This window comes from Zingiber officinale, chromosome 7B (assembly GCF_018446385.1).
Source record: "Zingiber officinale cultivar Zhangliang chromosome 7B, Zo_v1.1, whole genome shotgun sequence".
NCBI lineage: Eukaryota > Viridiplantae > Streptophyta > Magnoliopsida > Zingiberales > Zingiberaceae > Zingiber > Zingiber officinale.
In genome coordinates, this window is record NC_055999.1 from 69,947,665 (window position 1) to 69,972,162 (window position 24,498).

General features: G+C 37.3%; 1 long non-coding RNA gene across 1 annotated transcript; it reads right to left on the minus strand.

Moving 5' to 3' along the window:
- Window positions 1-16,121: 16,121 nt before the first annotated feature.
- On the minus strand, window positions 16,122-24,082 carry LOC122005952. The gene is made up of 6 exons (XR_006118586.1): window positions 23,761-24,082; window positions 23,440-23,671; window positions 17,551-17,603; window positions 17,178-17,276; window positions 16,888-17,050; window positions 16,122-16,364 (listed from the first exon to the last, which is right to left on the minus strand). It is a non-coding gene; the product is annotated as an uncharacterized LOC122005952 (long non-coding RNA).
- Window positions 24,083-24,498: the final 416 nt, after the last annotated feature.

A 24,498-nucleotide genomic window follows, 5' to 3' on the forward strand; every position in this document is an offset into this window, starting at 1 on the left:
ACTAGAAGAATAAAAAATCGAGAGCGAATCGGAAACCGAGTCTGAGCGAAGCCACAGATCCGTATCCATTTCCGAAGGGTCTAAACCCACTATAAGTATTTCTTAATTAAGTAAACTACATAATTTAGTCAATTACCTTATGTGTAAATTAACAAAATCCAACCTCCGAGTCAAGTCACTCCAAAAGGAGGTAACAATCCTTAAGGAGGAGACTAAATTGAGTTCTTTGACTGAACCATTTCAAATTGAAAGTTCAACTCAAGTCCAACAACTTGAGGAAGAAAACTCTAATTTAAAAACCCAAGTCAAAGAACTTAAAGACACGTTGGAACGGTTCACTTTGGGTTCCAAGAATCTTAATTTGATTTTTGGAAAACAGAGAGCCATCTACAATCGATCCGGACTTGGATACAAGGCCAAACAAAGATTTAGATCCTACTTATCATTAGTAAATCGATCAAATAGAAAAGTAGTCCAAGCATGGATCCCTAACTCTAACTTGATTAATAAAGTTGGACTTGACCAATATTGGATCCTCAAGAATCAAATTCATTACCTTAATAGACCTTATTGAGGCTATGATCCAAGGGGAGCCAATAGAAAGACTATTTTTATTAATAAATAGATTTGTTTGATGATTGCTTTTACTGCTCTTTAGGGACGTAAACGAGCCGAACCGAGCCGAACAGTATTAGGCTCGAGCTCGGCTCGTTTAAGTTATATTCGGGCTCGAGCTCGGCTTGAGATCGAATCGAGCTTTTATCACAAGGCTCGAGCTCGGGTCGTTTTAGAATTATCAAGCTCGCGAATAGTTCGAGCTCGACTCGTTATTACCTTGATTATCAAAGTTAACGAGCCTAACTTGTTAAGCGAGCTTGAGCTCGTTTTCGGGCTCGTTTAGAGCTCGTTTTTGGCTCATTTTAGAGCTCATTTTTTGGCTCATTTTAGACCTCGTTTTTTGGCTCGGTTTAAGGCTCGTTTTAAGGCTCATTTTTTTGGCTCGCGAGCCTATAAACAAACATATTCACGAGCTCACGAGACGAATATCCTTAAGCTCGAGCTCGGCTCGATAAAACTGTCGACTTCGAAATCGAGCTCGAGTTCGGCTTGATAAGATAAACGAGCGAACTCGAACGAGTTTTTTACCGAATCGAGCTCCGAATAGCTCGCGAATCGTTTGGTTCATTTACATCTTTACTACTCTTATTATACGTGTTTAGACTAGGCTAGATAAGGACCTAGGTTTGATTTATGCTTGACTAGTTAGATCTAGGAGTTACTATAAGGAAATTAAATATTCAATTTCTTTCAAAGACTTTGTCTAGAAGTGGTGGATGATCACATACCCAACAAGGGCTAGTGCCTCGCCACAGCCTGGAAGCCAATTATCGAAATAAATATTTAATTAACTAATTGTAAAACCTGAGTCTAACTGAAATGTAAGCTAATCATTATATTGCAATCTAAATTTAAGATAAAATTAACCATCTCACAATAAGTCATATGGTTCCCTGATTGACAATTTAGAAAAGGGTGAGGTAGACTTAGGATAAATTTAGTCAACTTAATAAATTTAACTTACTTAAACTAATTCAACTTAATAAATTTAGCTCAACTTAATAAACAATTCTTAATTAATTTCAAAATTCTTAATTAATTTCAAAAGCTTAATTAATTTCAAAATCATAATAAATTTTCAAAATCTTCACAAATGATTTTCAAAATCTAATTATTTGCAAATATTAATTACAAAATTATAATTAATTCTAAGCTAAATTAATTTTAAAACCTCAATTAATTTCTAAACAATAATTAAATTCAAAAGTTTAAGTAATTAACTTTCATATCTAATTAAGTTTCAAATATCAATTAACTTTCAAATTTAATTAATTTTCAAAGTGTTAATGTTAATTGATTTTCAAAGTATAATTAACCTTCAAAATCTTAATTATTTCCAAATGCTAATTAATCCTTAAATTTTAAATTTACACTTATATTTTAAAATTTAAAATTCAAACTCATTCAAAAGTCAAACTTAAGTTTTAATCTCAATTTTAATATTTTTGAAATCCAAATTCTAAGTCAAACTTAAATATTCTTCAAAATTCAATATTTTGAAATCTAGATCAAACTTAAATATTTTTCAAAATAGATCAAACTTAAATTTAATATTTTTGAAATCCAAATTTAAAGTCAAATTTAAATTCAAAATTCTCTAAATTTAAGTTTAAACATAAACATTTTCAATATCTTTAAATATTTATAAACTTAAAATTAAGTTAAAAATTAACTTAAGTTCATCTCACACAAACTCATAAGCTGAGCATTTTTGATAACTTAGAAAGGGTGAGATGGAAAATTAGGATAATAAATAATTACTTCTATCTTCAACTTGTATTTTTACTATGAATTTTCTTGCCTGGACTCTAGGACACCCTAAAATATTTTTAGCATTAATTAAGGGGGTGTGAAAGACAGTTAAAGCATTAATTATTTATCAAAATTTTCAAAGTTAAATTTTTTTTAAAGTTAAAGTTTTTTAAAAAAGGGAATTCAATTTTTTTTAAAAGAAACATTAAATATTTCATCAAGTTCAAATATTTTTGTATCTAGAAAAATAAGTTTTAGAAAAAGTATTTTTCACTCAGTTTCAATGTACTTAACTAAGTTTTTCTTAAAAATCTTTTCAAAAGCTCAAGTACTTGATAAAATATTTTTCAAAGAAATCATTTTCTTAGCTAAGTATTTTTAGAAGAAAATCTTTTTAAAGCTAAGAATTTTTATCAAAATCTTTTGAAAAGCTAACTAAATTTTTAAACTAAGCTTTTATAAAAAAAAAATTTAACTGAGTACTTTTATCTAAGATTTTTATTAAAACCTTTATAAACCTAAGTCCATTACCAAAACTAAGATTTTATCAATATCTTTTTAAAGGTAAGGACTTAACAAAGTTTTATCAATTTTTTTTTAAAGCTAAGTACTTAACTATGCTTTTTTCTTTTTCAAAGCTAAAGTACTTAACTATCCTTTTTATCTAAATCTCTTCAAAAGCTAAGTCCTTAACTCTGCCTTTTATCAAAATTCTTTCTTGAAAGCTAGGTACTTGACAAAGTTTCTTAAAAATCTAAGAATTTAGCTAGGGGGGGGGGCTACACTTCAGGGGAAGCTTCTGTTGGGATGTATATTATAAGCCTAGCTTTTGTATGAACATCTGTTTTGAAATATTTTGAAATGATAATCACTTTGGTCAAATGTTTACATTTTATATTTATATATATGTTAATGCAGTTATCCATTTAATTTATATTATAGATAACATAGTGTGTGGTGCCACACAGAAGATCATGTTATCGGTTTCTTATAAATTATAAATAGTAGCTCACAATCAAGATGGATTGGGACAAACCATTGGAACGGTTGTAGTGTAATTTGATATTAGTCTGTCTTGACTATAAAATTACACTAATACACTATGTGTGTATTGAGCAGGACTGTTTGAGGTTGTTCGATTTGTACTGACTATATAAAAGAACAGAACCTCTGTTATTATGGATGTACGTCCTCTTAATCCCTATATAATAACAAGCACATATACTTAGTATTTATTTCTTTAACTTATCAATGGGTGAGATTTATTCATTAAATCAATAGGCCTGATGAGTTGAGAAATAGTACTATCTATATGGTGTGTTGTTGATTATAGAAGGAATCTGTGTCCTAATTAATTAGGTTGATGATGTCCCCTTGAGGAGCTCATAAGGATTATCATGTAAACCCTGTAGGCGGACTTAGTCCGACATGATAATAAAGTTTAGTGGTACTACTCTTAGAATCAGATGTTGATTAATTGAGTTGTCAGTAACTCATTTAATTAACGGACATACGATATCTTAAACACGGGGAGATTAACACACTCATGATAAGAAGGAGCCCATATTGTAATATGGGATTCGTGCGGTAGTTCAATAATAACCCTTTAGTGGTATGAGTTATTATTGATGGACTTGAGTTGGGTGTTCAGACTAAACATAGGAAGCCCAAGCCCATCAGGAGGCCTAAACCAATTCCTCCTTTAGATCCCTGTTGTAGCCTCTATATAAAGCCTCGCATCCGCCCCAACAGAATTTGGTTATAAAGAGGGAGATTTTTTCTAAACAGAATTCTGTTATTTTTTCTTTCTTTGTAACCGACGGAAAGGGTTATAAAAAGGGGAGGTGGCGCCCCCTAAACATAAATTTTCCACAACTCTCTTGCTTAGGGCCGGCAGCACAAGGTTCTCCTTCTCTCTTGCTTAGGGCCGACGGAACAAGGTTCTCCTTCTCTCTTGCTTAGGGTCAGCGGCGCAAGATTCTCCTTCTCCACCTTAATGCCAGTGGCACAAGGTTCTCCTTCTCCACCTTAGGGCCGGCGACACAAATCTCTTCCAACTCCACCTTAGGGCTAGCGGCTTGGAGGAGAGGAAGAAGAGGAGAGGGCGCCCATCCTAGAGCCTCCTTTTGGTGGTCGGTGGTTTGGAAACAAAGAAGAGAAGAAGGGTGGTTTTTATCTTGGTAGATCGTCGCCCACACGATGTCCAAGAAGAGGAGAGGAATACAACAGAAGATCAAAAGGTCTTTAGTTACAAAGGAAAGATACAACTAGTTCTTTGATTCTGCTGCGTAATTACTTTAGTTTTCTTTGTATAGATTTTGAATACCAACACAAGAGGCCAGCGATCTTGTACTTCGATCAAGGTGTGCTTTGATCTGTCAAGAACTTACTTGATTGATCAAACACATGTCTGATCGAACATGCGGGTTGCTAGGAAAAGTTTTGTACTTGTATAATTTTTGTACAGGAAAATTTAAACAGAACGGAATTCCAGCATCTTCAAGTGGTATCAGAGCGAGTTTTTTGAATCTGTGTGATTAGCTTTTGGTTAAATTATGCACTGCTCATATATAAGTTTAGGCAGGATAATAGTAGGATGTGCAAGAAAGATTAACTATGTGGTTGCAGGCATCCTTGGTCCAACTATTATGGTTTGTGTGTTTGTGTGTGATTTGAACCCTCGGGCATGTCAAGGTTGTTTTGTGTTGTGCATGATTGTAATAATTAAATACGGTCGGTTACTATATTATTTTTACATTCTGTTCGATCTAGATTACATGTAAATTCCTTTGTGGAATATAGGATTGATAAATGTAAATTTTTATTTTTTTGTTGCGGTTGTATCCTTACTATGCGTGGTGCTATTTTCATGATCGGAGGCGCGGTGAAGAAGGAAGCAAGATAGACGTGACAGCTTGATCCATTGGCGGCATATTGGAGGACAACGATGGATGATGTCATAATAGTTAGAAATTTTATTTTCATATTTATTGCCTTTATATGCTATTTTTATGTGTTGTGATGCTGTGTGTTGTGATGTGTGTGCATGTTAAAATTCCTCAATTTAAATAACTAAATAGGAGAGGGATTATTTAAATAAATTCCACGGTCTCCATTACTGGTTTGTAAGTGATGCATTCAAACTTGCATGTTGGCTTTAAGTGTCTTCCTCCATATCAGATGAGTTTGTTTACGGATCACTAGATCAAACTTCCTCTATGGATGAGTATAGGAAATTATTTAGGTATGTGTGATCTTCTCCATCTGAAGGGGCACAATCCTAATTAATGGACTAAGTATCAAGTAATGGTATATACTTAGGCGCATTTAATAGTATCCTCCCCATCGGAGTCAGTGCTATTATTTGTGTGAACGAAGATGAACCAACTATTAATTTTATTTCTCATAAATTTAGGTTGACAAGATAATAAAATTAATGGGTAAAACCTCCTCTTACAAATGTTTGAATTAGTATACGTCCACACTATCGTGGCATACGAAATTCAAGGTGTTTTGAAGTGCTGGTGAATTTAAATTATATTGTTTGAGAAATCAATATTATTTTAAATTCTAAAGTTTTGACCAAATATTTTATTTTGTGATTCTCAGGATTTCAAAATGGCTTTCAATCCTCTTGATGTTATTTTAAAATAAAATAAACTTATTGGTCCAAATTATATTGACTGGAAACGAAACTTGGACATTGTTTTAATTGCTGAAGAATACAAGTTCATACTTCTTGAGGTCTGTCCTAGTGTGCCTGATAAGAATTCTAGTGAAGAGGAGATAGAGAGACATAGGAAATGGGTCAAGGCAGATGAGATGGTGCGGTGTTATATTTTGGCTTCTATGTCAAATGTGCTGCAACATCAGTATCAGGCCCTACCCACTGCCTATAACATGATGCTCAATCTCAAGGAACTCTTCGGTCACCAGAATCGAGCTGCCAGGCAGGAGGCCATGAGAAACTTAATGACGACCACCATGACTGAGGGGACACCCATGAGGGATCATATCCTCAAGATGATGGCTCATTTGAATGAGATGGAAGTCCTTAGAGCTAAAATCGATGGGGAAACCCAGCTCGATATCATTCTCCAAACGCTGCCCAAGAGTTTTAAGTAGTTCCGCCTAAACTACAACATGAATAAAAGGGTTTATTCATTGGCGGAACTTCTGACAGAACTCCAAGTGGAAGAAGGGCTATTTCGTTAAAGTTCTCAAGTTCACATTGTTGAAAACATTTCTGCCTCTAAGCCGAAAGGCGGAAAGAAGAAGAAGAAACAAGTTGGTTCAGCAAAGAAAGTGATTCGACCTCAAGGGACTGGGCCGCAGGCAGGTGTGAAGAAGCCGAAGGGCAAGTGCTTCATATGCAAGCAGTCTGGACATTGGAAGGTGGACTGTCCTCGCAGAAAGGAGAACAATAAAGGTATATCTTATTCATTAGTTGTTGAAACATGTTTAGCAGTGTTATCTACCGGTAGTTGGTGTGTAGATACGAGAGCCACTGATCATATCTACAATTCATTGCATGGGTTCCAAGAAACCAAACGACTACATGAAGGGGAGATCACCGTCTACATGGATAATGCTACGAGAGTGGCGGCTGTTGCAGTGGGAGATGTTTATTTACCTTTTGATAGGAATAAAACTTTAATTTTGAAAAATTGTCTTTAGTACCATGTTTTAGAAAGAACTTGATTTCAATTTCTAAATTATTTATGGATGGATATTCTGTTTCTTTTTATGGCAAAGTGGTTGTCAAGAAAAATAGGGTGGTTATCTGTTCTGATGCGTTGGTTGGTAATTTGTATACTCTTAATCCAATAACTCCCACGATGCAACAAATGGAAATTAATAACACATCTTCTAATTCTAATAAGATAAAGCAACCTTCGGAAATGAACCAAATATATCTTTGGCATCTAAGGTTGGGTCATATTAACTTGAGTAGGATTCAAAGGTTAATAGCCGATGGACCTTTGGGTTCATTGGTAGTGAAAAACTTTCCGACCTGCGAGTCTTGCTTGGAAGAAAAAATGACCAAGAGGCCTTTTAAGGCAAAGGGGTATAGAGCCAAAGAAGTGTTATAATTAGTTCATTCTGATTTGTGTGAACCTATGACTATCCAGGCAAGAGGTGGTTTCGAATATTTTGTCTCTTTTATAGACGATTATTCGAGATATGGGTACATTTACTTGATGCGCCGTAAGTATGAGTGCTTTGATAAGTTCAAAGAGTACAAGGTTGATGTGGAGAAACGTCATGGTAAAAGTATCAAGACACTACGGTCTGATCGTGGTGGAGAGTACCTCTTAGAAGAGTTTAGAAGTTACTTATCAAACGTCAGGATTCAATCCCAATTGTCTGCACCTGGTACACCCCAATAAAATGGTGTGGCAGAACGAAGGAATATGACTCTTATAGAAATGGTTAGATCAATGATGAGTTATTCAGAATTACCAAATTCATTTTGGGGATATGCTCTGGAAACAGCAGCGTACATTCTAAACTTGGTACCTTCTAAGTCAGTAACCTCTACTCCCACAGAATTATGGAATGGGCGTAAGCCTAGTTTGAAACACATTCAGATTTGGGGCAGTCCAGCACATGTGTTGAAGGGAGACGTTGATAAGTTGGAATCGCGTTCAGAAGTTCGCTTGTTTGTGGGATATCCTAGAGGAACGAAAGGTGGTTTGTTTTATAGTCCTAAAGATCAGAAGGTCATTGTTAGCACCAATGCCCGATTTTTAGAAGAGAACTATGTAACGAACCTCAAGCCCATGAGTAAAATTGTTCTTGAGGAAATAAGAGAGGACACTTCTACTTTAGTACCAACGGTACAAGACGAGATACCACAAGAAACTGCAACACGTGTCACAAATGATGCACAATTACAGGTAGTGTCTCGTCGTAGTGGGAGGGTTATTAGACAACCTGATAGATTCATGTTTTTGGGAGAGTCTTCGGACTTGATCCCTGGTCAACATGAAGTTGATCCCTAGACATATGATGAAGCACTCCAAGATAAAGATGTAGCATCTTGGCAAAGTGTAATGAACTCTGAAATAGAATCTATGCATTCTAATCAGGTCTGGAAGCTTGTAGAACCACCAAATGGTGTAAAAGCCATTGGATGTAAATGGGTCAACAAAAGGAAAAGAGGAACAAACAGGAAGGTAGAAACCTTTAAAGCGAGGCTTGTTGCGAAGGGGTATACTCAGAAAGAGGGAATCGATTATGAGGAAACGTTTACGTCGGTTGCCATGCTTAAGTCTATCCGTATTCTTTTATCTATTATTGCTCATATGAATTATGAGGTTTGGCAAATGGATGTCAAGACAGCTTTCCTTAACGGAAGTCTTAAAGAAAATATCTATATGAAGCAACCAGAGGTATTCATTGCGAAGGGCAAAGAATATCTTGTATGTAAGCTTAATCGGTATATTTATGGACTGAAGCAAGCTTCGAGATCTTAGAACATCTGGTTTGATGAAGTGATCCAGTCTTATGGATTCATTCAGTGCCGGGATGAGTCTTGTGTATACAAGAAAAGTGACGAAAACGTGGTGGTATTTCTTGTACTATATGTAGATGACATTTTGCTCATTGGCAACAATGTCAAAGTGTTGTCAGACATAAGGGTATGAATATCCAAGCAATTTGATATGAAGGACTTGGAAGAATGTGGTCATATTTTTGGGATCAAAGTAATAAGAAATCACAAGAAAAGGATGTTGTGCTTATCCCAAGCTTCATACATCGATATGGAGTATCTTTATCTAAAAAGATGTGTCCTGAGACACCAAAGGAGATAGAGGAGATGAAGGCAGTTCCTTATGCTTCGGCTGTAGGAAGCCTAATGTATGCAGTGCTATGTACGAGACCGGATATCTATTTTGCCGTGGGCATGGTTAATAGATATCAAAGTAACCCAGGACCGAGACATTGGACTGCCGTAAAGCATATATTAAAGTACCTGAAAAGGACTAGAGATTATATGATGGTTTACCAGGCAGATGATTTACTCCCTGTGAGTTACACAGATTCATACTTTCAATCAGATAGGGATAGTAGTAAATCAATCTCGGGGTATGTGTTTACTTTGGGAGGTGAAGCCATAGCATGGAGGAGTATTAAGTAGAAATGCGTTTCAGACTCCACCATGGAAGCTGAGTATGTGGCAGCCTCTGAGGCAGCCAAAGAAGTTGTATGACTCAGAAACTTCTTGATGGACTTAGATGTGATTCCTGGTTTGTCCAAAGTTATCACAATTTATTGTGACAACAGTGGTGCAGTAGCAAACTCGAAGGAACCACGAGCCTATAAGGCAAGTAAACACATTGAGCGCAAGTACCACTTGTTACGAGATATCGTAAAACGAGGAAAGGTTGTTGTCGCCAAGATTACATCAGTAGATAACCTGGCAGATCCTTTCACTAAGGCCCTTCCGGTGAGAGCTTTTGATAGGCATGTTGAGGGGATGAGATTCAGATGTATGACAACATTTATAGCAGCATAGTCTTTTAGTATAAATGGGAGATTGTTGGGATGTATACTATAAGCCTAGCTTTTGTATGAACATCTATTTTGAAATATTTTGAAATGAGAATCATTTTGGTCAAATGTTTATATTTTTATATTTATATATATGTTAATGCAGTTGTCCATTTAATTTATATTATAGATAACATGGTGTGTGGTGCCACACAGAAGATCATGTTATCGGTTCCTTATAAATTATAAATAGTAGCTCACAACCAAGATGGATTGGGACAAACCATTGGAACGGTTGTAGTGTAGTTTAGTATTAGTCTGTCTTAACTATAAAATTACACTAGTATACTATGTGTGTATTGAGCATGACTGTTTGAGGTTGTTCAATTTGTACTGACTATATAAAAGAGCAGAACCTTTGTTATTATGGAGGTGCACCTTCTTAATCCCTATATAATAACAAGCACGTATACTTAGTATTTATTTCTTTAACTTATCAATGGGTGAGATTTATTCATTAAATCAATAGGCCCGATGAGTTGGGAAATAGTACTGTTTATATGGTGTGTTGTTGATTATAGAAGGAATCTGTGTCCTAATTATTTAGGTTGATGATGTCCCCTTGAGGAGCTCATAAGGATTATTATGTAAACCCTGTAGGCGGACGTAGTTCGGCATGATAATAAAGTTGAGTGGTACTATTCTTGGAATCAGATGTTGATTAATTAAGTTGTCAATAACTCATTTAATTAATGAACATACGATATCTTAAACACAGGGAGATTAACGCACTCATGATAAGAAGGAGCTTATATTGTAATATGGGTTGGTGCGGTAGTTCAATAATAACCCTTTAGTAGTAAGGGTTATTATTGATGGACTTGAGTTGGGTGTTCGGGCCGAACATAGGAAGCCCAAGCCCATCAGGAGACCTAAACCAATTCCTCCTCTAGGTCCCTGTTGTAGCCTCTATATAAAGCCTCGCATCCACCCCAACAGAATTCAGTTATAAAAAGGGAGATTTTTTCTAAACAGAAATTCTGTTATTTTTTCTTTCTTTGTAACCGATGGCAAGGGTTATAAAAAGGGGAGGTGGTGCCCCCTAAACATAAGTTTTCCATAACTCTCTTGCTTAGGGCCGGCGACACAAGGTTCTCCTTCTCTCTTGCTTAGGGCCGGCAGCACAAGGTTCTCCTTCTCCACCTTAGGGCCAGCGGCACAAATCTCTTCCAACTCCACCTTAGGGCCGACGGCTTGGAGGAGAGGAAGAAGATGAGAGGGAGCCCATTCTAGAGCCTCCTTTTGGTGGTCGGTGGTTTGGAAACAAAGAAGAGAAGATGGGTGGTTTTTGTCTTGGTAGATAATCTCCCACACGACGTCCAAGAAGAGGAGAGGAATACAGCAGAAGATCAAGAGGTCTTTAGCTACAAAGGAAAGTTACAACTAGTTCTTTGATTCTGCTGCATAATTAGTTTAGTTTTCTTTGTATCGATTTTGAATACCAACACAAGAGGCCAGCAATCTTGTACTTCGATCAAGGTGTACTTTGATCCGTCAAGAACTTGCTTGATTGATCAAACACATGTCTGATCGTACATGCGGGTTGCTAGGAAAAGTTCTGTACTTGTACAATTTTTGTATAGGGAAATTTAAACAGAACAGAATTCCAGCGCCTTCCGCTTCAAGTTAAACAGATTAAAAGCTAGTTTTTTTTTACATAGTTCTCTCTACTTATATTCTTTTTGATTAATGTCAAAGGGGGAGAGAATAGATAAAGTTAAGTTAAGAAAGCATAAGGGGGAGTTTTTGTTATATAATAAAATTTGTTTTACTTATGTTCTTACTCTTGCTTAAACTACTTTTATTACAGTTATGTTTTACTTAACTTTGAACCATGTTGCCATAATCAAAAGGAGGAGATTGTTGGTGCAGGGAGCACTAGACAATCGAACCTGAGTTTTGATTATGTCAAAGGGTCTAAAGTTAAGTTGTCTTATGATCTAACAAGTTTGTTTGAGCTCGTAGGAAAGTCCTAAGTAATTGTCTTAGGCAAAAGTCCTAATGGATTCTAGGTAGGTGGAAAATCCTAGGGGGTGGTAACCTTAGGTGAAGAAAAGTTCTAGCTGCAGTTAGGCAGGTGGAAAACCTTAGGGGGTAGTAACCCTAGGTCCTAAGGGGTGGTAACTCTAGGCGGAAAGTCTTGGCAGGTCGAAGGATTTGGGAAAAAATCCTAGAGTCGGGGACTCTAGGTTGAAATCCTAGTGTCGCGAACCAGGTGGAAGACTGGATGGGTCGTGGAACAAATGTCCAACAGAAAGTCCTGGAGCCTCAGGTGCTAAGCAAAAGTCCAGTCGGTCTAGAGGACCGGTCTGGCAACAGGTAAACTCTCCAGAGTGGAGCAGGTGAGGACACGCTCCCCAGTGAGAGAACAGTAGGCGTCGATTCGACCTAGGGTTTCCGGATGGAAATTCAAAGTCAGAACCAGACAGTCTGGTGACTTTCAAATTCTTATATTAATCATTTTTTATTTGTGCTAACTCTATTTTGCAGGATATGTTTTGTATTTTGTACTAACGTATCTTGCAGGGAGTGAAAAGGAACTAAAAGCCTGGATGAATAGTGTCCGAGGCGCCCTTCATGGAGCTTGGAGGCGCCTCGGGTGCCATGGCCGAAGCAGCGCAGGAAGCAGGCCGAGGGCGCCCTCTATAGAGCTTGGAGGTGCCCTGAACACTGAGCTGGAGCCACCCTGGACACTGAGCTGGAGGTGCCCTCCATGGCGGTTGGAGGCACCCCTCAGGCGGATAAGTTGCGAGCAGTGCGGAGCTTATCCACACGCGGCTAACCCAGAGCTTGGAGTCGGCCTCAATAGCCTACTTAAGGTCGGTTCGAGCAGCAGCAAGAACAACACTTCAAATCGTAATTCATCTTCCGTGTGCTGCTAAAAGAATGATCCAACAAAGTTGTAACAAGACTCTGACAACCAGAAGCTTCAAATTCTCTGTATTTATTGTCGGTATAATTTTCATTATTGTTCTAAATTGTACTTCAAAGTTATATTTTCCGAACTTATAGTGATTGCCCAAAGTAAACTCTCAACGAGCGTGGGCCTTGGAGTAGAAGTCACCACAGGCTCTGAACCAAGTAATTCCTTAGTGTGCTCGTGTGTTGTTTTATTCCGCTGCATAACATTTACTCTGATCGATTGCTTTAAAACAACGTGAAAGCCACGAGCGCTAGTCGCTCCCCTCTAGCGCTTTCGATCTTACAAAGCGTAGTTCGGTACCCAACACCTTTTGGAAACTTTGCCAAAATCTCGAAGTAAAGTGTGGATCTTAATCAGAAATAATACTAAGGGGAATACCATGAAGTTTAGTAATCTCTCTGTAATATAACTCTGCTAGACGATCCAAAGATTCTGTCCTACGAATCAGCAAGAAATGTGTCGATTTGGTTAATTGATCGACGATCACCCAGATCGAATCATGTCTCCTCTAGGTCCTTGGTAACCCTATGACAAAATCCATAGTTACATGCTCCCATTTCCATTCTAGTACTACAATCTTCTGAAGTAACCCGGCTGGTCTCCGGTGTTCTGCCTTAATGTGCTGGCAAACTAGACACTGAGCTACAAAATTTACAATATCTCTTTTCATACCTTTACACTAGTATGATCGCCTCAGATCTTGATACATCTGAGTACCACCAGGATGGACTACAAATCTCGATCGGTGGGCCTCTCGAAGGAGATCCTCCTTAACAGGATGTACCTCAGGAACACACAATCTACCTTGGAACCGAAGAGATCTATCTATATCACGTGAGAATTCTGACTTGGGGCCGAACTCCAACTCACTGGCTATCGATTTGAGATACTGATCTTCCATTTGACTTTCCTTGATCCGCTCAACAAATGGGGATTGCACAATCAAGGAGACTAGTATGCCACGTTGTATTTGCCCTACTTCAGTTAAATCTAACTCTGAAAACTGTCTAACTAGATCAGTAACTGCCGCCCTTTCAATTGCCAATACTCCTCTAGAATTCCTGCTCAATGCATCTGCTACTACATTAACTTTTCCAAGATGGTAGTTGATAGTGCAGTCATAGTCTTTCAGAAACTCCATCCACCTTCTCTGTCGAAGGTTTAACTCTTTCTGCGTGAAAAGATATTTCAGACTCTTGTGATTGGTGAATATCTCAAAGGTAATACCATAGAGATAATGTCTCCAAATCTTAAGGGAAAAAATGATGGCTGCTAATTCAGAATCATGTACGGGATAATTCTTCTCATGATCTTTCAGCTGACGAGAAGCATAAGTTACTACTCTATCATGTTGCATCAAAACTACCCCTAATCCTTGAATAGATGCATCCGTGTAAAGAATGAATCCATCATCTCCAGAAGGAATAACTAGCACTGGAGCACTCACCAATCTCTGCTTGAGCTCTTGGAAGCTTGCTTCACAAGCCTCAGACCAAGTAAACTTAACCCCTTTTCTAGTCAGCTAGGTTAAAGGTGCAGTAATACTAGAGAATCCTTCAACAAATCTCTGATAGTACCCAGCTAATCCAAGAAACCTATGAATCTCTTGCACTGACTTTGGTTGTTCCCATCGGTTAACCACTTCAATCTTCTGGGGGTCTACTGAAATCCCTTTTCTAGAGATTACATGCCCTAGAAATCCCATGGAAGTAAGCCAAAAAGCACATTTACTGAACTTCGCATATAAGCGTTCCTTCCGTAAAGTTTCTAGAACTATTTTGAGATGTTGTTCATGCTCCTCCTCTGACTGAGAGTATACCAAAATGTCATCATTAAAGATAATAACAAACCAGTCTAAATATTTCAAGAATACTTAGTTCATCAAATCTATAAAAGCTACGGGAGCATTGGTAAACTCAAATGACATTACCAAAAACTCATTATGTCCATACTGAGTACAGAAGGCAATCTTCTAAATATCTGTCTCTCTAACCCGTAATTGGTGATAGTCTGATCTTAAATCGATCCTTGAGTACACACAGGTACCTTTAAGTTGATCAAATAAATCATCTATTCTAGGTAGAGGATACTTGTTCTTGATAGTTACAGAGTTTAACTGTCTATAATCAATATAGAGCCTCAAGGATCCATCTTTCTTCTTAACAAAGAGCACTGGAGTACCCCAAGGAGAAACACTAGGACGGATAAAACCCTTATCTAGCAACTCCTAAAGCTGGATCTTTAATTCCTCCAGTTCTCTTGGTGTCATCCGATATGGAGCTTTCGATATTGAAGCTATGCCAGGAAGCAACTCAATGGCAAACTCTACCTGTCGCTGTGGTGGCAAGCCAGGAAGTTCTTCAGGAAATACATCAGGATATTCATGAATTATGTGGACATCAGAAAGATGGACAGAATTATCCACATTAGAACTCATTAAAGACATGGGATATCCCTTGCATCCTCGAGCCAACAACTGCTGAGCCTGGAGAGCTGAGATAATAGATATCCCTCGATTATTAATCCCAATAAAATCCTATGATGATTGATCTAAGGATTGAAAAGTTACCACTTTGGCTCGACAATTAACAGTGGCATGATGCTCTGACAGCCAATCCATACCCAAAATAATATTGAATTCAGTCATCTCTAGCACTTGCAGATCCACTGTAAGGATATGACTATCGAAATTTAAAGGACAACTCTTGACCTCTTGATCTGACATCAATACTCCACCTAATGGTGTCAATATTGCTAATCCATACGGTGTCAATCCATACCCAAAATAATATCGAATTCAGTCATCTCTAGCACTTGCAAATCCACTGTAAGGATATGACTATCAAAATTTAAAGGACACACTACAAGAAAAAAGCGAATAGACAACGCTTTAAAAGCGTTGTCTTTGTTGGTGAAAAAGCGTTGTTAAAAGCACTGTTGTTAAAAGTCCGCTCTACGACAACGCTTTAAAAATGTTGTGATTTATAGCAAAGACAACTCTTTTGCAACGCTTTAAAAACGTTGTTATTTTTTCCAAAGACAACGTTTTTGCAACGCTTTAAAAGCGTTGTTGTTTTTGACAAAGATAACATTTTTACAACGCTTTAAAAGCGTTGTCTTTTTAAAATAAAAAAAATCTATTTCCAAAATCATTGTTTTTATATTTACAAAGCTATTATTTTTCTTTTACCATATCCAGATTCAAATTTGACATATAATAGCAGTTAATCAGCTTGGCTAATGATTTCAAACTCATACCAAAATAATAGAATTCAGCTACAAAGTAAATATTAATATTTACAAGAGAATTCAGCTACAAAGTAGAATTCAGTTAATGATTTCAAATACTAAATAATTCTATTTCAAAGTAGATAGTGACATTCAAATTTAAAACAAAAAAGAACAAAATAGCTAGCCGGTCTCGAAGGGAACGATCTGCATGCTTACTTCTACTAGATACACTCAAAAAGTATTGCTAGCTTGAGACTGGGACAAAACACCTACCACTGTGTATCTGTCACAGAAAATAATACCATCATTATTATGCAAAATAAAAACTAAAACAAAGGTCGCAGTTCACACCATACAATAATTAGAAAATCTGGATTAAGGTACATATGAGATAAATCAAAACTTGACAAGGGTCATTAGTGGACCTATGGTGACAACAATTAGTAAGAAATTTGTTGTGGTTCACAAGCCAATTCCTCATAAACAGTATGCAAAGCACAACAACAAAAAAGCACCCACAAACTGTCATGTACACCAAAAATAATATACTAAAATATAGGTGAAAAGTAACAAGATTGAAGTTCTATATCAACTTATAAAAAGTGTAATGATCTACTAATGACAAGCAAAATACATTTGGACAACTCAATCATTTGATAATAAGGGTTATTATCAAGCATTGTTGTATCTGATATTTGATCGGCAAGCTATGTTGTAACAACACAGCTTACATTATACAGTTTCCTAAACTTAACAGTAACAAAAACAAAACCTAAATTAACAAGATGGGATCCAAAATAACCAACCTTGGCATTGCCTTGCTTAAAAAAGCCAAATTTCATATCTTGTCACTGATCTTGTTGTAGTACTGTTGAAGAAACCTTGGGTGCACTAACATCGCAGGAGGTCCCAAAACCTTCATGTTGTTGTTGTTGTTGCTATTGTTGGCGTTGTCTATGTGCATCTGCCCTACAAAATAGTCAATAAACATGTAGATAAGATATGACGTTCTATGGTTCACACACATATATACACAGGAAGAGAAAATTAAATAAAAGTGCAGGGAGGTGTAAGAAAGCAAAAGTATATAGGATACATTTATGCAAACTTGGACATTTCCTTCTCTTGGCGTAATTGTTCTCTTTTCTGCCTATCATCACGGCTTCTTCCATGTATTTCTCTCATATCTTTGAATCTATGTAGATTTTAGAAAGAATATGAGCCACATTGACATGTTGTAGGGACTATCATTATTCTAATAAGGTTACAGATGAGGTTATCAATTTAGTTACAACCATGAAACTGAGATCCATTTAAGAAACTTTTTTAATGACAATGGAAAGGAATACCAAAAAAATGTACTTGTTTCTTGGAGTTTGGCACAATAAAAAAATTTAGTGAACATTGTTGTGAACTACCATAGATAATTTTACTAATAAAATTGACATTAAAAGATGCATGCCACATACCCTCCAATCCTGAGGAAGATGCATGTCACATACCCTCCAACCCTCAGTAAGTGCTGAAGAAAATAAATAGTTCATTAAAAATCTTATTTACTTTTAGGAATATTGACATTAAAAGAAAATAAAAATATAGACAAAACACAACACTTAACGACAAGAAATAATTCATTAAAAAATCACTTAAAAAAATCTTATTTATTTTAGCTAAAACAAGATAATGAACTTATATATAGGCAACAAATAATGACCTTTAGCTAAAACAGATTCCTTGAAGAGTTGTTCAAAGTGAGGCTTGCAATACAAAACACCTTCCATTAAAGAAACAAAAGATGAAACAAATAAAAGATGTAGAAAAACTCTTCTGAATGTTAAATCATTATCTATGCAATTACCAACTGCTTTCCAAAAAATGATTGAAATTTCTCATAACATGATTTAACTTATTTAACTGACAATGGTTAATTATCATACCTAGCAATATTCTATCAGAATTAATATTGCTCTCACATGAATAGTAATATTGCTCACTATATGCTATCAAGCAATGAATCATTCTAGATTTACTCAATCTTGATATATATTTTGTTGAGGATATTACCTAAAGCAATTTAGTGCTACTAAGTTTCCAACACAAAGAAAAACTGTAGACAAAATTGTATTTTTTTTAACAATAAATTTATAAAGGAGTCAACTATTGGATTGCATAACATGAGTGACAAGATACGAAGACAAAATTTCTACTTTTATCATGATCCAAAAATAGAATATTTATTTACTCTACAGAACTAGCTCGAATATAAAATCTACAACATTGATCATTTACTAGGAATCTCGACGTTCCAAGTTATTTGGAACGCATCAGATGAACACATCTTACTTAAACTCGCTACTTCCAATGAAAAGAGATGATTACAAACAAAGTAAAGTTCAAATAACAACATAAAATTCCAAAAGGGAGAACACAGATAGAGGCGAACGACGATACCGTGAGGGTTCCTTTACAGTTATTGCACTTGAAACAGGACTTATGGAAAACGATTTCGTCCGTAGTGAGTTGATCCATGAGGTAGACAGGTAACTCCATTTTACCAACACAAGTTATTTGCCACACATAACTCAATGTGATGGAGTGACCAAAAATTCAAATAGAAAAGAAAAGAAATTGTAATATCCAAATGAATTATCTTTCCAGCAACAAAATTGGGCAGCTATATTCCAATGTGTAAGTTGGCATCAAAAAGAGGAAGATCACCTCAGATTTTTAAGCGGCGGAGGCTAGGTCGTAGGCGCCGTGGAGGAGTGGCAAAGGAAGCTAGGTTGCTGGTGGCACGAAGGAGTGGCAGAGGAGGCTAGGTCCCAGCCGGTGTGGAGATGTGGTGGAGGAGGTTAGGTGCGAGCGGTGGGTTTTGGAGGCTAGGTTTTTCATGGAGATGAGTTTCGGTGGAGATGAGTTTTCATGGAGATGAGTTTGGGGAGGAGCTAGGGTTTCACAATGGGTTTCGGCGGTGGAGCTAGGGTCGTGGAGATGAGTTTCGCCGGTGGGTTAGGTAGAGGGAAAAATCACTGTGGGTTTCGGCAGTGGAGCTAGGGTCGTGGAGCTTCGCGTGGGTTTGAGGGAGGAGGAGGGTTTTGTGGGCACTTGTAAAAAATCATGCTTTGGTCTACATATGTATACTAAAAAAATTATGCAATAGACAACACTTAAACACAACGCTTTTTGAAAAGCGTTGTCTTTGATATAAAAAAAATATCAATAGACAACGCATATTTAAAAAACGTTGTCTTTAAAAAGAAATAAAAAATAAAGACAACGCTTTTCACTAAAAGCGTTGTTAAAAGAAAAAAGACAACACTTTTTAAAAAAAAACGTTGTCTTTTAAGTGTTGTAGAATCTCAATTTTCTTGTAGTGACAACTCTTGACCTCCTGATCTGACATCAATACTCCACCTGATGGTGTCAATATTGCTAATCCATAAGGTCGAAGAGTTCGGATCCTCCCATCTTGCATACAAATTCGGGAGAAATAAAGGAATGCGAGCTACCAGTATCTATCAATATATCCGCAGGAATACTATAAACTGAAATAACATCTCGGATAACATATCCTCTAGCTCGCTGTGCCTCCTCATGAGTCAAAGCATAAACATGTCCTGGCTCAAGCCTCGATGGCTGACACCTTTGGATAAGAGAAGAGGGCTGACTTTGATCCTACGAAGGTTGATAAGATAATGATGGCTACTACTGATGGGGTGGAGGTAACAAGTACTGCTGGGGTGGAGGTAGCAAGTATTGTTGGGGTGGAGCTACCAAATACTGCTAGGATGGAGTTAGCAAATAATGTTGAGACAGAGTCGTCAAATATTTCTAAAGTGGAGGTACCGACTGATACTCACTCTCCACCTGGGACTGTAAATGGTAAAGTTGTGGTTGTTGAGCAAACTACGTAGGTGGGGGATTTTGTTGCTGAGATTGCTGAGATCTTTGTGGGCCTTTCTGCTGCTGAGACTGTGGAGGTCGTGGGGTAGGTCGAGCCTGTTGAGACTGTGATCCTCCTGCTTGATGTTGTGTCTTTAAAGTGCAATCTTTCTGCATATGTCCTGGCAGTTACAGTAGAAGCATATATTCTTATCTAGTGGACATTCTGATGCTAGGTGATTTGGTGCACCACATTGAAAATACTTCATAGATATCTGCCCCCACTGTGATGGGAGTGGGCGACTAGATTCTTGTGATACTTTGGCCACCTTTTGTGACCGTGTAGACTCTCTAGTCACATCCTGGCCATGGGGTCGACGACCTCAACTCTGCTGTCTAGAGTGTGAGCTCTACGAGGTCTGTCGGTTGGCTTCTCTTTCTTGGGAGACTTGCTGTTGGGTCATCTCAATAAATATGGCTCGATCAAGTGCCTCCCGATAAGTAGTAACAGGAAATCTAAACATCCTGATCCAAATATATGTTGTCGATTCCTGTGTAATGTGAAACATACGATCTAAGTTCTGAGCTACCATATGTGGGAAAAACTCAGCAAGTCTGCTAAATTCTGCACTATAGTCCAGCACGCTTCGATCACCTTGCTTGAGACTCTAGACATCCTGATCCAAATATATGTTGTCGATTCCTGTGTAATGTGAAACATACGATCTAAGTTCTGAGCTACCATATGTGGGAAAAACTCAGCAAGTCTGCTAAATTCTGCACTATAGTCCAGCACGCTTCGATCACCTTGCTTGAGACTCTAGACATCCTGATCCAAATATATGTTGTCGATTCCTGTGTAATGTGAAACATACGATCTAAGTTCTGAGCTACCATATGTGGGAAAAACTCAGCAAGTCTGCTAAATTCTGCACTATAGTCCAGCACGCTTCGATCACCTTGCTTGAGACTCATAAATTCCTGGCGTCGAGCAATACAAAATGCTGCAGGAAAATACTATCTCTCGAACGCCTCTCTGAATGATTGCCAAGAGGTGACCTGATCTCCCAGGACAGTCTTTTGCATCTTCCACCATGTGGATGCTTGTCCTCGAAAATGATAAGCGACTAGCTCTGCCTTCTCTGTGTTTGAATAGGACATGTACCCAAAAGTACACTAGATATCCTCTAACCATGTACGTGCCACCCAAGGATCGGTGCATCCATGAAATAGCTTAAAACGATCCTTTGCTCAACTACCAAGCAAAGGAATACGAGCCATTTCCATGATAATGGATGTTGTGGGAATGGTTGGGATGGATACATAAGCTGCAACAAGATGAGGTTTTCCCTCGGTTTGATCCCCAACTCCAATACTAGGACCAACCTAAGCTCCAGGTATCAACTCGGATGGGGAGATAGGGGCCTCATCCAAACCATGATCGACTCTCTGAGTAGTAGTGACACACCGACATGCATGACCACGACCTCGGCCACTACCACTTTCATAACCACGGCTGCGGCTACAAGCATGACTATTGCCCCAACCACGACAACGGGCTCGTGGCAGTGCATATAAAATCAAATGAAAAATTTAATAATCAATTATAATCAAGATAATTAAAATAAAGAATGATCCTTAAATCCTATAGCTCAGAGATACAACTCGACTTGTATAAAAATTCCTTTGCTCGAGAACAACATAAATCGAAAACAAAAAATCTCGAAATAAGCCAAAACCCACAAACAAAAAACGCAACTGAGCTTTGATGCCAATAAAATTGTCAGGCCCCTGGGGTATAGGTCCCGGTACCCCACTCGGTGACAATATAATATAAGAAACCCTAAGAATCATCTAAACAGAATCATCAGGAAATTTATCAATTTATATATATCATAGTTTTCATAGACCACAAAACTATACAGACAGACGATGTCTGAAATAAAATTACAAAATGTGAATACAACGAAACAAAAGTAAAACAAACCAGTAATCAATACGTTGAGATCTCTGAGCAACTCTATGTAAAGCAGGGATCAACTGTAATATCAAAAGGATCCCTATGTCTGTAAAACTGGAGGCCAAGGAATGTAGAAAGTTAGCCAAATGGCTAAGTGGATACTCAAGAAAAATATACATGAACTTAATCTTGTTTAAGAAGTCAAAGAAGTAAAGTAAATCACAATCTTTCGTTAGAACTTTAGATTATTCTTAAAGTTCTCCATTGATACATATATATGTATAATCATCCTCGGTTATCATTATCTATAATCAAGTAATATTTTTATATTAGAGTTTACGATCTTCACCTTATCATCATCAATTAAAATCAATTCTCCAATCTTTTTATTTAATCAATCAGTATACAAGTTATGATGGTAATATGAAAATGTATATCAATGATCTAAATCTAATAAATCAACTAAAAAGTGAATCATTTGAGTCAATATCATCAGAGTGTAATATCACATGGATAGGCTAAAAGCCTCCTCAAAGTATAAGATTGTCGCATACGTCATCTGACGTACGGACTATCAGCCCTCACCGGTGGAAGACATAATAAACACTGACCGAGGGCTACATCACGCCACCACGCCTCGGGTGTACGGTCAGGTACTCTGGACCATGGGCCGCCGCGCTACCACAATAACATGTGGGAGGTCCAATACTCCAATATAAAGCTCTGGTATAAAGCTAGGCTTATGGTCTTCACTTTTTAATATTCTTCATTTACCATTTTTCTTATTTCACTTTAAGGATTCTATTTTATCCATTTATCATAATTATTCTATTTTCATATCAAATGGTCAATCAAGTTTACATTTTTGTATCGAGTCTTTTAATTTATCATCCTATGGTTTACATATAAAAAGCTACAAGTATCAACAGATAGAATATCAAAAGCATGGAGTATATATAGAAGGTTAAGCAAGTCAAAAGACAGGTATCAACAGAAGAGCAATTCAGAATATTTATTTAATTTTTAAAACAACCCTTCTCATATTAATCCCAGTATGAACTCACATGTGAACAAGAAATAATATCAATTATTTACCCTCCTCGATTGTATTATTTTAACCCATTTCACTACTTGTAATATCATTTTAATTTCCTTTTGAAAATAATTATACAAATATATATAATTTCATCATTTCTTTATTCATGAACAAGGATAATTATATGAGTCAAAAGAGATGTAGCCACTTTATATACAGTAAAATCCTCGAGTGCCGGTAGGTCACCGTGCTCCACTCGAGCTCGGGTATACAAACATAATACCAAACATAACTCAAATAATCAAAGCACTATTTAATAAGAATAATGATCTAAAATCTAAATATTGTCTATGATTCGAAATCGGTGAATTATTTTGATCTTGCTAGCTCATACTACTTCGCATTCCTAAATGAAACCTTTGTTCTAATCTAGATAGCCCTCCTAACTACACATCAATTAACACGAAGCATAAAATATACCTTCTATGGGTTACTGTGGTTACTGTGGTTACTGGAAAAAGAGGGCGGCAACTAAGGTTGTTTTCCCTTCGTCGCTAGCCGTCTTAGCTAGCTCTGGCTAGCTCCAGCGAACTCTGGCGGTGTTTCCAAGAAAAGGACAATAGCTAGGGCTGCTGTTGGAGAAACAAAAGGCAACGAAATGTTGTTGTTGGTGGGGGAAAAAGGAGAGAGCAACTAAGGTTGCTGCTCTTGGCTGTTGGAGGAGAAGAAAGGCAACAATGTTAGTTGGGGAAGGATGAAAACAGAGAGGACGACTGATGGAATAATAAGGGGAGAGGAAACCTTTTCCTTTTCATCAGTTGTCTCGGCAAGCTCCGGCAAAGGCCACGATTAGCTTCGACGGCTGTTATGCTTGGTTAGAAAATAGGGCAGCAACTAGGGCTTTGCTTTCCCCTCCTAGCTAGTCGTCCTGCGAGCTCCGGCAAACTCAAACGAGCTCCGATGATGCTGCCGAGAAGCAGGATAGCAAGGAAGGGGAAGCTTGTTGCTTGTTGCTATTGGAGAAGAGAAGATAAGAAGAAGAGAAAGGGGTTGCAAGCTTCGGTGGGGAAGAGAAGAAAAGAGGAAGAAAAAGGAGGTAGGGGGGGTGAACGTGGGTAGGTATGGGTTGTATTTTTTTTTCTTTTTTTTTCAATACTTAACAGAGAACCTGTTGTCGACCATGAGAATCCTGATTCATGACATTGAAGACCCCGAGTTGTTGCAAATTATTCTTCCCTGACACCTCCACTATCAGCAAATGTCATGACTTACAATATCATATCAATGACCACAGTTTAAGTACTTTAGAAAAATCTATCAATCTCCTCTTCCTAAAGTTAGTCTATGAATCCACTAATTGAACAGACAATACTAGGAATCTAGAGGGGCTATCTGTGTGTCATCCTCAAAAATAATCTTGTTATGTTGTAACCATATAGTCCACACCTAAGTGTGATGCATTTTGAGGACAAACTTTGCATCATGGTTAGATTGCATACGATCGTCCTCAGTATGGTTCTTGCAATTCTATTATAAGAT